Consider the following 14,644-nt stretch of genomic DNA (forward strand, 5'->3'; position numbering starts at 1 on the left):
TCCAATTCTCTTCTCCCTCCAATAAACTTCCTGGCACCCTTGCCCTGAAAATCTCAGCCTATTCCAGCCCCCTTTCCTTCTAATCCTCCGAAGGAGAATGCTCGGATGCCGAAGGGGCAGCGGTCCCAGATCCGAGCCGGCTGGCGACTTGCTAGAGCCTTGGGAGCCCCACCTCCCACCCCAGCCGGGCCTGCGATGGGGTGGTGTGTCCCGGTCGCCGCCGCACTGGCGTTGAACCGCTGCGGGGCGCTGCGGCCCCATTTTAGGAGCCGCAGGTGGGGAGGGGCTGAGCGCGGGGCGGAGGGGCCCTGCAGGCTGCCGGGCGCCACGGGCTGGGCCACAGGTAACCTGCGAGAGCGGCCAGGTGAGCGCGTGGCTGGAGGCGGCGGCGCGGAGCGGCGCCGAGGCCCCGGGGCCGCCGGAGCCAGCCGGAACCCGCCCCCTTCGCCTCCCCTTGGTCCCTGCCCTGTCGTCAGCATCTGTCCCCGCGGCGCGGACGCCCGGGTCGGGAGAGAAAGGTACCACGCGACCTCGCCGGGTCCCTTCGACCACCCGCCCCCCTAATCCGAGGGTTGACTCCCCGCACCCCCGGGGCGCTTCTGATCCGGGGAGGGAGATGTCGGGAGTAGGCTGTGCTGCCCCCTCGCTCCCTCATAGAGCTGTCGGGTTGGGGAGAGCACCCAGACGGAGCGCGTCGCTCCTTCTCTTGCGGCCTCCGGGAAAGCCCTGGAGCGCTTCCTTTTTTCCCCTTTTGCCTCGGCTGCCTCTCTAGAATATGGGACATTGAGCGGGGTGGGGTGGGGGTTAGGGAACTTTCTTGTCTTTGACGCAGGAGCTCAAAGAGTTTGAAAAAAAGTCGAGATGGGGGCGGGGGCCCCCAGGTATCCCTTTCCGCGGCTGCGACCGGCGTAAGGGAGGGTCCGCTCTTGTCGCCCTTTGCTCCCGAGGGTGCGTAGGCCCGGCTCCGAGTGACCGATCGGACGCGCCGGCAGACTTCCCACACCCCCGGCCCCCGCCTTGGGCACGGTAAGAGGTGCAGGCGCCGGCAGGTGAATGCTGTTTTCCCGCCCGGGGGAGATTGTTGAGACCCCGCGGGGGACCCCCAGCCCTGCTCTGGCTGGAATTAAGCCCTGTAACGAGTTAATAAGTGGCGTCACCCGGAGTGGAGGGAGCGAGCGCGTTGTCTGGATTCAGACGTCAGACGAGGAATATTTGTCTTGGGGGTTCATTGAGGTGGTTAATGAAGCATAGTGAAATGATTCAAGTGGTGGTGAAGAGATTGGCTTCCTCGTCGTGGGACTGATCCTTGAGATGACTACTTGTTAAGAGCGCGGCTTGGGAAAAGCGACCGCTTTAAACCTTAGTTTTTTATAACTGCTAACTGATGGTATTATACTTACCGTCATACTGTTGTGGAAGTTAAATGAAATCACGCAAGTAAAATACTTGGCATAGTGCTCATGTGCTTGGCATTTTTTTGTGAAATTATCTCATGACGTTCATGTTTCGGTCATCTGTTAGGCCAGTGTAAGTGGGAAGAATTAGGCAGTGAAAACAAACACGCCGGTGTTCAAGATGGTCCCATAGTGGACTGACTGACTCTGAGAGGGGTTCCCATGCTTTAAATAGCAATAGCGAGGTGGGTTGTTGTTCATGCAGTAGGTGTGCCTTTACACCTCTTACTTTCTTCCATCACCCCTACCAGATGTTTAGCACGTGGTAGACCAAGACTTTTTAAACTATTAGAAATACAAATTAAAATTGGAAGAGCTTTCTGTTCTCTAAATTGTAAGTGGGGAGGGGTGGGTGGAAGAGGGATGAAGAGTTCCAAGAGATAAGGAACAGCTAGTTGCAAAATGTCAGGAGGCAGTAAGAAATGTTAACTCCTTATTTGTTGTTTTTGGTACCAAAAAGTGACTTTAGCCTTCCATTATCCTCTCCAAATCCCCTCCAGATAAACGCAACTCCAGGTAAAAGCAGAGTGCTCTAGATCCAGTGCAGCTTGATGACAAGGCACATGTCCAACCCCCAAGGCTCCTCCATATTCCAAAGTTCTGGTGCCTCCACTGTGAACCATATCATATGTACAGACAAGTTAAAAACTTATAGGAACAATTTAAAGAATAAGAATACAACCCAATATGAACATACCCAAGTTCCCAGCATCCAGCTGAAGAGTTAGAACATTACTAGGACCTTGAAGCCCCCATGTGCCCCCCTCCCCAATACATTCCACTCATTTCTCCCCATTCTCCCAGGGAACCACAATTCTGGATTTTGTGCTGTTTTTTTGGTTGTTGTTTGTTTTTACCTTGCTTTTCATACCTAATATTTTATATGAAAAACTCAGTGGAAAAGACGTTTCCTAATAAGCATTTCCACAGTAACCTGGAGCATTCTTATTGAACTTAAAAGCAGAATATTGAGAGTTAAATAGAAACCACAATAAAGCAGAAAGTCTCTAAGTACTAGGATTGCATAGTCTCTCCAGTTTCTCCTCTGTTTCCTTGCACAAGCTCAGTGGGTGTGTTCTATCTATGCATGGGAGGCCCATTCTCTTCCAGCATAGCTTGGAGGCTATAATTTTAAAAGCTTTGGGTGAGTCTTTTAAAATTGGAAACACAGTAACTTGAGTGCATGGGTTTCAGAAGTTTTTTTTTTCCTGAAAGACAAGTTATCCAGGGGGCATTGCATGGGATTTGAAGGATTAATCAGACTGGGTGGTTTTAAAATTTGTTCAACTCAAATTCTTCTTTTTCTGGTTATTATATTTGTGCTACAGTCTTTGTTTTAAGTTATTCCTTCAGGGTCACACAGCTCTCCTCTGTGAATCTTGCACAAGTCAGCACACATCATGGTTTAAGGCAGAGGTTCCCAAACTTTATTGGCTTACAGCACCCTTAGTAATTCAGTAATTTTTTCACAGTGCCCTTAGTTTCATTAAATAGTTAGTGATAATTATGTCCAAACAACTTAAAATATTTATGTCCTTTCAAGTTAGGAGTTTTTTTGGAAAAAAAATAATGCACATAAATTGAGAGAAAAAAGTACATTTCTGTATCATTCTAAACCATAGTGTGTGCCTGTTGGGTGTTGTATGACTTCTCAAATCTCGGAATCAGATTTGATACCAGTAGTGTTATTTCCTGTTCAGTGGTGATTTTCCCTCAGCATTTACTTTTTATCACAGCAACCACAGAAAAACAAGCTTTGCAAAGATGTAAAGACCTGAACAGAAATGTAATGTGACCTGATGTTGAAACTTCCAGCTAGTAGGTTTGGCAGTGTCCAACATGTCGATTACACCATGTTTCTCTTGAAAAATTTAAAATATCCTAAGGCGTCCCTATGAATTTTCTGTACCCTCCAGGGTGCCTTGGTGCACAGTCAGGGAACTGTAGGTCTAGGGTAAAACTGCCTTCCAGAGAGCACAGTTCTTAAGGGATATGCCTGAAGCAGCTTTCCTTTCCAGGTTCAGCTTCTGTGTGGAGTGGGCTAAGTTCTTGGTTTTCTCATCTATAGAAAATAGAGCAGTTTAATGCCCACCTTGCCAGGGTCATTTAGAAGGCTAAACTAGATAATGTACATAAAAACATCTCTCAAGGGCCTGATATGTAGTAGATTCTCATAAGAGAGCAATTGTGTTATGAGTCTAAATAGTATTAAGTATACGTACAGTAATAGTGTGTATCATTGACCCTACTTAAGAACAACCAATGCTTAAAATCTCAATCTTAGCAAATAATATATGTGGTGATTAGATCATATTATAAAATGACTTGTCATTTCTCAAATGATGAACTCTGATGTATATTGTGACACTTTTTGATTTTCTAACCATCCTTGGGATGCTTACTTTCATTTGCCAACTGTGCTCTGGTTTGGAGAGGGTCATTAAATGATCCTTTCAGGACCGAAAACGTTTGGGGCATTTGTCTTAGTTTGCTAGGGCTGCTGTCATAAAGTGCTACAAATTAGGAGGCTTAAAACAACAGAAATGTATTATTTTACAGTTCTGGAGACTAGAAGTTTGAAATTAGGGTGTGGGCAGGGCATGTTCCCTCTGATATCTCTAGGGAAGAAGCTGTTTCCGGCGTCTATCCTGGCTTCTGGCGTTTACAGGTACTCCTTGATGTTCCTGGGCCCGTGGCAGCATAACTCCATCTGCCTCTGTCCCATGACTGTCTTCTCTGTCTGTGCCCAAATTTCTTCTTTTCATAAGAGCATCAGTTAGTTATATTGGACCAGTGGACTTCTCTTAGGGATGACCTTATACTATGGCCATACTGTATGACTCTTGGTTTACTCTTAGTTACCTAATTCCATCTGTAGCGGCCTTATTTCCAAATAAGGTCGCATTCTGAGGTACTGGGCGTTAGAACGTCAATATATATTTTTGAGGAACGTAATACAATTCATAACATGCATAAACTTCCAGTACGGAGAGGCAGATAATCTTTGCCAGTGAAACTTTTATTAAATCTAAGAAGCATCTAAGGGAATCTTATTTGTGTTGGTACCTGATACTTATCAAAGCACCAAATAAAGGCTAATTTGAATAATGGTGTCACAGATGGCTGTAATGGTACCTTTTAGGAAACACAGACCTGCCCTGCCTTGTCCTGTCCATTGCCCAGACCCCATGTATAACTTACCACCAGGCGATAGTTTAATGAAATAGTCAGAATTCAGTAGTGATATTTCCCTCCTGTAGTAGTTGTTGATTTTTATTGTTACTTTTTCGGTAATTTATCTTTGGAAAGTCTGTTCAGAACAATAGGTGATATTTTCAAATTAACATTAGTTACTAAATCTAATTTTTGTCTCTTTTGGCTCCTGATATTGAATTTTTTTTTCCTTTGTAAAATGTGGATTTATTTGCATACGGGAGAAATTATTTTAATTCTTCCTAACTAATTATTCATTTGCTTTATGCCTATCTGATACATTTTTAGTCTTGTTTTTCTTGAACACATTGCTCTTTGCTTGTTTTTAATGAATAAGAGTTTCAAATTTTTCTCTGGGTTAGAATGATTATATTTGACACTCAACAGCATATGGTTTTAAGTATAAACTACATTGTAAATAATAAAACCAACTAGAATGAATTATTTTCCCTTTTTGTCCAACCTTTTACTTGAAATTGAGAGTAAAAAAGTTTGAGCATTCATTTAATTCTTAGAATCTGATATTTCAGGCACAGTTACTTTGGTAAGGCTTGAGGCTTGGTATTTTCATATAAAATTAGGAAAGGTTTTTAAAAAGTAAAATATTTTATTTAAATTTGGGAGTTTAGCAGAATGGATTTAATGACTCAGTACTTACATCACTGATTGTTTCCTAAGCATGGAGATTATGGGAACTATTTCTGTCCATGAAAGTAAAGAACATTTTCAAAAAAAAAGTGGGAGGGAGGGAGGCAGGGTTAATTTAATGGAGAAGACAGCCGGCAGTGAACAAGAATGAGCATTAGCCCCAAACAAACTAATCTTAACATCTAAGCGGGACACAGAATTTCTCTGGAGGTTGTGACCTCTTACATCTCAGCTTTAGGAACTCTGCTCTCCACACCTGGTTTGGGTTACATGAGCACTGGAAGGAGGAGGAGCAGATGTCAGGACCTCGGAGAGGATGATGGAAGGACATTGGATGGTCACTGGAATTTAAGCGAAGTCCTGGCCACTAACTCGTTGTGGAGCCCCAGACACTCAATTTCTCAGAGTCTTAGTTTTCTCTTCACTAGTAAGAGGGGCAGATCAAAATATTTCAAAAGAAAAAAAAAGGTCCTTCCGTATGGACTGTGAATTGGGGTTAATAATACAAGTATAAGAATGTTCTTTCATAAATTATAACAAATGTACAGCACCAATCCAAGATATTAATATGATGGTATATGGGAAAAAATACACTTAATGTAAACCATGGACTATTGTTAGTAGTACTATTTTAATTTTATTTAATCAGTTTTAACGAAGGTACTACACTAATGCAGTGTCAACAATAGGGGGGTATATGGGAACACTATTTTTAACCTTTTTGTAAACCTATAACTTCTCTAATTAAAAAAAATAATAATTAAAAAAACCCACGTTATCTCTAAGTGAAAGAAACTAGACACAAAGTACTATGACCATTTATATAAAATGTAAATATAAATAAATTTATAGAGACAGAAATAGATTAGTGGTTACATAGGGCTGGGGAAGAATAGAGAGATTGAAAGGCGACTGCTCAAGGGTTTGGGTTTTTCTTTTTGGAGTAATGAAAATGTTCTAAAATTGTATGTGGTGATGAATGCACAACTGTGAATATACTAAAAACCACTGATTGTACACTTTGGATGGATTTGTGGTATGTGAATATATCTCAATAAGACTGCTTTTTAAAAAGAAAAAAAAATCATGGCTCTGTGAAATTGCACATATTTAGTGGCAATCCTTATTCCTCTGCACTTCTAGAGACACGTCCCTTCTATCAACCTGATGGTCTTTGGACCAAGGAGAATTCGTGGGATTGTAGATCTGGTGATTTTCTTTTCTTATGAACATGAGTAGCTTCTCTTCAGTGTCTTTTAAGACTGTATGTATGTATTGACATTTGATAATATAAAGCGAAAGTACCATTTTATTCTAAAACTTAAATCCAAGGCCAGAAAATCAATATTCTTATTTCAGTGAATTAGGGCTTTCAGTTTTTAAAAAAGTCGCATTGTATTCCCAAGAACATTAACTCAAGGTGGGTGAGTTTTGGGAGTATTGGTCTTTTTTCCTGCCTTATTTTCATTGGAACTTTTAAGACTTTTGCAGTGAATATATATTCAATTTATAAACAAAAAAAAAATAAGGTAAAAAATTTTGAAAAGCCAAGGATATTCAATATCAGTCAAATGCATGTTTTAAAAAATACTTCATTCACATAGAATTATTTGGGTGTTTTAGTACCTAAAATATCTTCATAATGAGAGGTAGACCTATTTTATCATGCTTAAAAAATAGTGATTTGAGGGTGCATGGGTGGTTCAGTGGTAGAATGCTTGCCTTCCATGCTGGAGACCCGGGTTCGATTCCCAGACCATGCACTGCCCCCCCCCCCCTCCAAAAAAGATGATGATTTGAACTTATTTATTGATGAGGGTAAAAAGTAAACCAAATCATGAATAATCAACTTGGAAAATCTCAGTTCAGGTTTTTCATAAAACTAAAAAGCTATTCCTTGATAGGGGTGACATACTTCATGCCAGTTTTAAAATTTATTTTTTAGCTAGAAAACGCCAAGTAAACCTTAAGTCTCCACAAGAAATTCTGAATTCAACCCAATTTTAGGTAGAATGTGAAATGTATATTGTATACTATTTTATAGTCTGCCATATATAATATAAAATACTGTAAGGACCAGAGCGCAGATGTCTTGATTGGATATATATGGATGCATTTCAGTACCTTAGACACACTGGGTAAATACTTAGAGTCACCATTGGTTAAGAGGTCCTTGGAGCCAGTCTGCCTGGGTTTGAAGCTGGGCTTCTTTCCAATACAAGGGCCCGCCTGACCTGGCAGTGCAAAGGAAAAACATGTCTTTCAGTGTGAAGGTGATTTATTGCAACTACACTTGCAAGGAACTGGAGAATTTTCCCCAAACCATTCAAAGTGGGGATGTGAGTTAGAGGGTTTTTACAGGTAAAGGGAAGGGGATAGGGGTCAAAAACTAAGTAATAGCTGCATGATTTATTTTTTAATCAGTGATGACATTGGAGCTTTGTGAAAAGAGCATGGGCAATTTTCAGCCTTGTGTTGTCTCAAATAGGTCTTGTTGTTCCAGCTCTCAATGATTAGATTTAGATATTGATGTGCAGGTTCTTCTGTGCATGGTTTTTATGTCTCTTTCAGACTTTTGTCTTTTGATGAGGGAGTCACTGATTTATTGGGTCACAGGGTGTTCTTGATGCTATTCTGTTATTTTATTTTTGTAAGCAGAACTGAGAAGGTCTGGTTAATGTCTTTCTGGGAACTAAGTACAAAGAGTAGAGTGTTAAGCTAGGCTAGGGTAAGCATATTTTCCAGCTATCACACATGGTGCTACCACTTATTGGATGTAAAACTTTTGAAAACTTAATTTCTCTATACCTCGGTTTCCTCATCTGTAAAATGGGGATTTGAAGCAGTTCTGTACCCTGATTATGGTGGTGGTTACATGAATCTACACATGTGATAAAAATCAGAACTATACATACACATAGCAAATGCATGGACAAACTGGTGAAATCTGAATAAGGTATGTGGATTAGCTAATACTTTTATACTAATGTCAATTTCTTTATTTTGATAATTGTACATGGTTATATAAAATATTATAGTTGGATGCAAAAATCCTCAATAAAATTCTAGCAAATCGTATCCAACAACACATTAAAAGAATTATACATCATGACCAAGTAGGATTCATCCCAGGTATGCAAGGATGGTTCAACATAAGAAAATCAATTAATGTAATACACCATATCAACAAATCAAAGCAGAAAAATCACATGATCATCTCAATTGATGCAGAGAAGGCATTTGACAAGATTCAACATCCTTTCCTGTTGAAAACACTTCAAAAGATAGGAATACAAGGGAACTTCCTTAAAATGATAGAGGGAATATATGAAAAACCCACAGCTAATATCATCCTCAATGGGGAAAAATTGAAAACTTTCCCCCTAAGATCAGGAACAAGACAAGGATGTCCACTATCACCACTATTATTCAACATTGTGTTGGAGGTTCTAGCCAGAGCAATTAGACAAGAAAAAGAAATACAAGGCATCAAAATAGGAAAGGAAGAAGTAAAACTATCACTGTTTGTAGACGATATGATACTATACATAGAAAACCCAGAAAAATCCACAACAAAACTACTAGAGCTAATAAATGAGTACAGCAAAATATCAGGCTACAAGATCAACATTCAAAAATCTGTAGCTTTTCTATACACTAGTAATGAACAAGCTGAGGCGGAAATCAAGAAATGAATCCCATTTACAATCGCAACTAAAAGAATAAAATACCTAGGAATAAATTTAACCAAAGAGACAAAAAACCTATATAAAGAAAACTACAAAAAACTGCTAAAAGAAATCACAGAAGACTTAAATAGATGGAAGGGCATACCGTGTTCATGGATTGGAAGACTAAATATAATTAAGATGTCAATCCTACCTAAACTCATCTACAGATTCAATGCAATACCAATCAAAATCCCAACAACTTATTTTTCAGAAATAAAAAAACCAATAAGCAAATTTATCTGGAAGGGCAGGTTGCCCCGAATTGCTAAAAACATCTTGAGGAAAAAAAACGAAGCTGGAGGTTTAGCGATGCCGGACTTTAAGGCATATTATGAAGCCACAGTGGTCAAAACAGCATGGTATTGGCATAAAGATAGATATATCGACCAATGGAATCGAATAGAGTGCTCAGATATAGACCCTCTCATCTATGGACATTTGATCTTTGATAAGGCAATCAAGCCAACTCACCTGGGACAGAACAGTCTCTTCAATAAATGATGCCTAGAGAACTGGATATCCATAAGTAAAAGAATGAAAGAAGACCTGTATCTCACACCTTATACAAAAATTAACTCAAAATGGATCAAAGATCTAAACATTAGGTCTAAGACCATAAAACAGTTAGAGGAAAATGTGGGGAGATATCTTATGAATCTTACAACTGGAGGCGGTTTTATGGACCTTAAACCTAAAGCAAGAGCACTGAAGAAAGAAATAAATAAATGGGAGCTCCTCAAAATTAAACACTTTTGTGCATCGAAGAACTTCATCAAGAAAGTAGAAAGACAGCCTACACAATGGGAGATAATATTTGGAAATGACATATCAGATAAAGGTCTAGTATCCAGAATTTATAAAGAGATTGTTCAACTCAACAACAAAAAGACAGCCAACCCAATTACAAAATGGGAAAAAGACTTGAACAGACACCTCTCAGAAGAGGAAATACAAATGGCCAAGAGGCACATGAAGAGATGCTCAATGTCCCTGGCCATTAGAGAAATGCAAATCAAAACCACAATGAGATATCATCTCACACCCACCAGAATGGCCATTATCAACAAAACAGAAAATGACAAGTGCTGGAGAGGATGTGGAGAAAGAGGCACACTTATCCACTGTTGGTGGGAATGTCAAAGGGTGCAACCACTGTGGAAGGCAGTTTGGCGGTTCCTCAAAAAGCTGAATATAGAATTGCCATACGACCCAGCAATACCATTGCTAGGTATCTACTCAAAGGACTTAAGGGCAAAGACACAAATGGACATTTGCACACCAATGTTTATAGCAGCGTTATTTACAATTGCAAAGAGATGGAAACAGCCAAAATGTCCATCAACAGAAGAATGGCTAAACAAACTGTGGTATATACATACGATGGAATATTATGCAGCTTTAAGACAAGATAAACTTATGAACCATGTAATAACATGGATGGACCTAGAGAATATTATGCTGAGTGAGTCCAGCCAAAAACTAAAGGACAAATACTGTATGGTCCCACTGATGTGAACGGACATTCGAGAATAAACTTGAAATATGTCATTGGTAACAGAGTCCAGCAGGAGTTAGAAACAGGGTGTCATGGTTAGGGACAGGTGTCAACTTGGCCAAGTTGTGGTACCTGTTCATCTGATTGGGCAAGCGCTGGCCTGTCTGTTGCAATGAGGACATTTCATAGGATTAGGTCATGATCACGTCAGCTACATCCACAGCTAATTCCATTTGTAATCAGCCAAAGGGGAGTGTCTTCTGCAATTAGTGATGCTAAATCCAATCATGAGAAGCCTTTTAAGGAGGACTCAGAGGAGACAGGTTGCGTTCCTGCTTTGGCTGGTGAGCCTCTCCTGTGGAGTTCATCCAGGCCATCCATTGGAGTCATCGGCTTCGCAGCCTGCCCTGTGGATTTTGGACTCTGCACTCCTACGGTCACATGAGACACTTTCATAAATTTTATATTTGCAAGTGTTCCCTGTTGATTCTGTTTCTGTAGAGAACCCTAACTAATACACAGGGTAAGACAATGGGTAATTGAAGCTGAAGGGATACAGACTGTGCAACAGGACTAGATACAAAAACTCAAAAATGGACAGGACAATAATACCTAATTGTAAAGTAACCATGTTAAAACACTGAATGAAGCTGCATCTGAGCTATAGGGTTTTTTTTGTTTTTGTTTGCTTGTTTGTTTGTTTGTTGTTTTTTTTACTATTATTACTACTTTTATTTCTTTTCTGTATATTAACATTTTATATCTTTTTCTGTTGTGTTGCTAGTTCCTCTAAACCGATGCAAATGTACTAAGAAACGATGATCACGCATCTATGTGATGATGTTAAGAATTACTGAGTGCATATGTAGAACGGTATGATTTCTAAATGTTGTGTTAATTTCTTTTTTTTTCCTTTCCGTTAATAAAAAAAATAAAAAAAAATATTATAGTTGGAAGAAACTAGGTGAAGGATATATGAGAAATCTCTATACTAATTTTGCAACATCTTAATCAGAGTAAAATTATTTCAAATAAAGATCAAAAGAAATCTGCTGATATTGCCTCATTATTGGACTGCACCAGGTCACTGAGGTTAGGGACAGTACAGAATGTCCAGAGAAAGCTAGTAGTGACATCACCTCTTTCCTCCCACCTCTTCATCTGCAGCCGTGGGGGAAGAAATGCAAGAAATAAAACTATGTTCTCTCTTTTATAGGAAAGTGCTTGCATTATTCACTAGTTGGTTCCTAGTGCAGGGCAGCACTTAAAAAACCTCCCACTAAAATAGGAATTCTTAACCTCGTTCTCCAGTGGGCTGCACATGCTCTCTGATCGCCCTGAAATTGTTTATTAGTATTTGGTTGGATGCTCATTGAATATTTGAAGAAGAATTCCTATAGCTTTCATCAGATTCTCAAATCATTCCTTAACCCAAAAATGTTAGCGTGAACTACGAGAAAATACTACCTACACAGCTCTTCCCACACCATAATAGGTTCATTCACTTAGATCCTTTCAGTTCTGTAGCGTGCCTTTCTCACACCAACCTCCAGCTGTCCGTGGAGTGACAGGAATCCAGGCTCGTCATCTCCTGATACCACTATCTTCAACATGCACCCTCCAACTCACTACCAGGGGAAAGAGAGCATGGAAAAGACATACCAGGTTAGCCACTTCTGCTAGCAAGTTATAACACATCACTTCTCAGGTTCCATTGGCCAGAATCAGTTACATGACCCTACCTAGACTAGGAGGCAGGGAAATGCAGTGACTGGCTGGGCAACTGTTTCATAGCAACAATCCTGTATTTTGGAAGATGAGCTTGAATGTTTGGTGGATACGTATACAAATGGGCTAGTCTTTTTATTAGCCAACCAAGGGTAACTGCCTTTATATAATTTTCTGCTCATTTCCAGATATCTATATATAAAATGTCATGTCTTCATAAATGCATAATGCATGGTGTGAATGAGGCCTCTATACAGGAAACAATTGTATCATAATTACTGTGTGAGCAAATAAAATGGGATTAAACCATCTAGGTTCATACTTTTACTAGGGAATGAAGCATATTTCGCTAATTTGGAATCAGCCAACCATGGAGAGAATTGTGCATTTGAGAACGATGGAACGGAGGAAGTTTAGCAAAGAACAAGAATGTGCATGTCTTATTGGCTTCATGAATGTTATCATGAGTATTTAAAACTACTTTAAGCTGCTGGTAATAGGTTAATGTGAAACTCCCCTCCACCTCCCCCAAAGGCAGTCTGCCATGGAATGTATTACATAATCACAAAGAATATGTGCTACTTTTACTCATTTGCCCATAAAGAACACTAAAGTTATAATATTTGGACCTGCTTATGCTATTTACTTGAAGTATTTTTGTGCCTCGGAAGGCACCCTTTTGACTACATTCTGCATTTGATAGCTACAAATGGGACATTCAGAAACTAGATTTTAAAGCAAAGATCATGTGAAAGTGTTTATTCTCAGACCCCAGAACCCATTTAGAATCATGAAGAAAATTGTCCACAGCTTTAGTAATATAGCCTGACTACAGTAATGCTTTATTTATCCATTGTTAGTTGGAATTGGACTGTTCTACCTAAGGAAAACCTAGTATTTAAAGTTTCCCTTCCTTTAAGTACTAATTTTTTTTAAGTTGTCATATTTTCTGGTTCCCATGTGGAATAAAAGATGCATGAGAACAAGGTTCATCAGATTATAGCCACAGGCTATATCTTGCCCACTCCCTGTTTTTATAAATAGGGTATTTTTGGAATACAGCCATGCTTTTTTACTTACATATTGTCTGTGGTTTTTCACATTACAGTGGCACCCAAAGCCTAATGTATTTACTGTTTCTTTACAGAGCAAGGTTTACCAGCCTCTTCACTAGATTTAAAATTAGAATAACTTGAGAATAACTCTGCTCCTAAGTTAGAACTTACTTAATCTTTCTATAGTTACATCCCCATTATAGTGAGGATAATAAACCTACCTAACGAGGTAGTTAAAATAACTAAAGTAGATTTTTAAAAGTTAAATGACCTAAATTTATCTATCTAGTTATCTGTCTGTCTTCCACTTAGCTTCCTTAGATCAGTAACTGTTCAAGCACACCATATATAAGAATTATCTGGGAACCTGTTAAAATTCAAAGATTCCCAGTGTCACTCCATAGATTCTGGTTTAGCAGACCTGGGCGGTGCATGCTTAGCAGGCACCCCGGGGATTCTGATGCAGGTGGCCTGTGGGCCATACTTGGAGTAACTCAGACCCTGTGACAACTTGTCTTTTAGTTCCTAGAAGTAGTTTCCTCTGGCAGCTCTAAATGTGCTTTGTGTCTCGCCCTGCACTGAAGCGTTGTCTATTCGGTAGGAGAGCACGGAACCAAGAGGGGAATGCCTAGTGATGTTGATCATCAGCATTCTGAACCTGTACAGAGAGGCCCTAGCAGTGGGCTTAGCTTATAAATCAAATCACTTACTGCCTGAGCTCACCTGTACAGCCATCTGCTGCTTTTCTTCCAACTAGAAATAATGATAAGGAAGTTGGCACGGAACCTTTAGCTAATATGCCTAATTTACATTAGCGCTCAGCATGCGCCTTGATGCTAAGAGAGAACAAAATTAAGTTAAAATTAGCTCTATGGCTCTGGTATAGCTGAATCTCTTTTTAAAATTAAGGCAAAAGTTAATAGCAGAGGAAGTTATGAGGAGAGGAAGAACCTAAGTCCTGGTGCTTTGCAGATACTTTAAGAATGGATGCTTGTTTAATTGTTTATAATTTTCTTAATCTTCAGAATGCATGATCCTGGGTTACGTGATAACCTAATGAATGGCTTTATCACTGAAGTCTTTACATACTACAGAGCTGCAAAACCAGTCATGAATAATAGCAAAATCCTCTGGCACCTGTTGGGTTTTTATATAATATGGAAAAAAGTGGGACCAAAAGCCCCTCCCCAAAAAAGACAAAAAAAACCCCCAAGAACCCAAAGAATCAAAGAACGAAGAACTTTATACCTACATTATGTAATATGGTTGAAGCTGTGTTGCTTCTATTTAAAAGCGCTGTTTAATACTGAGGACCAGCTA

General features: G+C 39.8%; 1 protein-coding gene across 2 annotated transcripts in view; it reads left to right on the forward strand.

Moving 5' to 3' along the window:
* The first annotated feature begins 383 nt into the window (after positions 1-383).
* ANKRD6 (ankyrin repeat domain 6) overlaps positions 384-14,644 on the forward strand; it is a 252,189-nt gene continuing 237,928 nt past the window's right edge. The window contains exon 1 of one of the 2 annotated variants that reach the window (XM_077162412.1): positions 384-518. The gene's annotated coding sequence lies outside the window, so the exon portion shown is untranslated. The remainder of the gene's footprint in view (positions 519-14,644) is intronic. The other variant, XM_077162410.1, reaches the window with a different exon arrangement.

This window comes from Tamandua tetradactyla, chromosome 5 (genome assembly GCF_023851605.1).
Source record: "Tamandua tetradactyla isolate mTamTet1 chromosome 5, mTamTet1.pri, whole genome shotgun sequence".
NCBI classification, from domain to species: domain Eukaryota; kingdom Metazoa; phylum Chordata; class Mammalia; order Pilosa; family Myrmecophagidae; genus Tamandua; species Tamandua tetradactyla.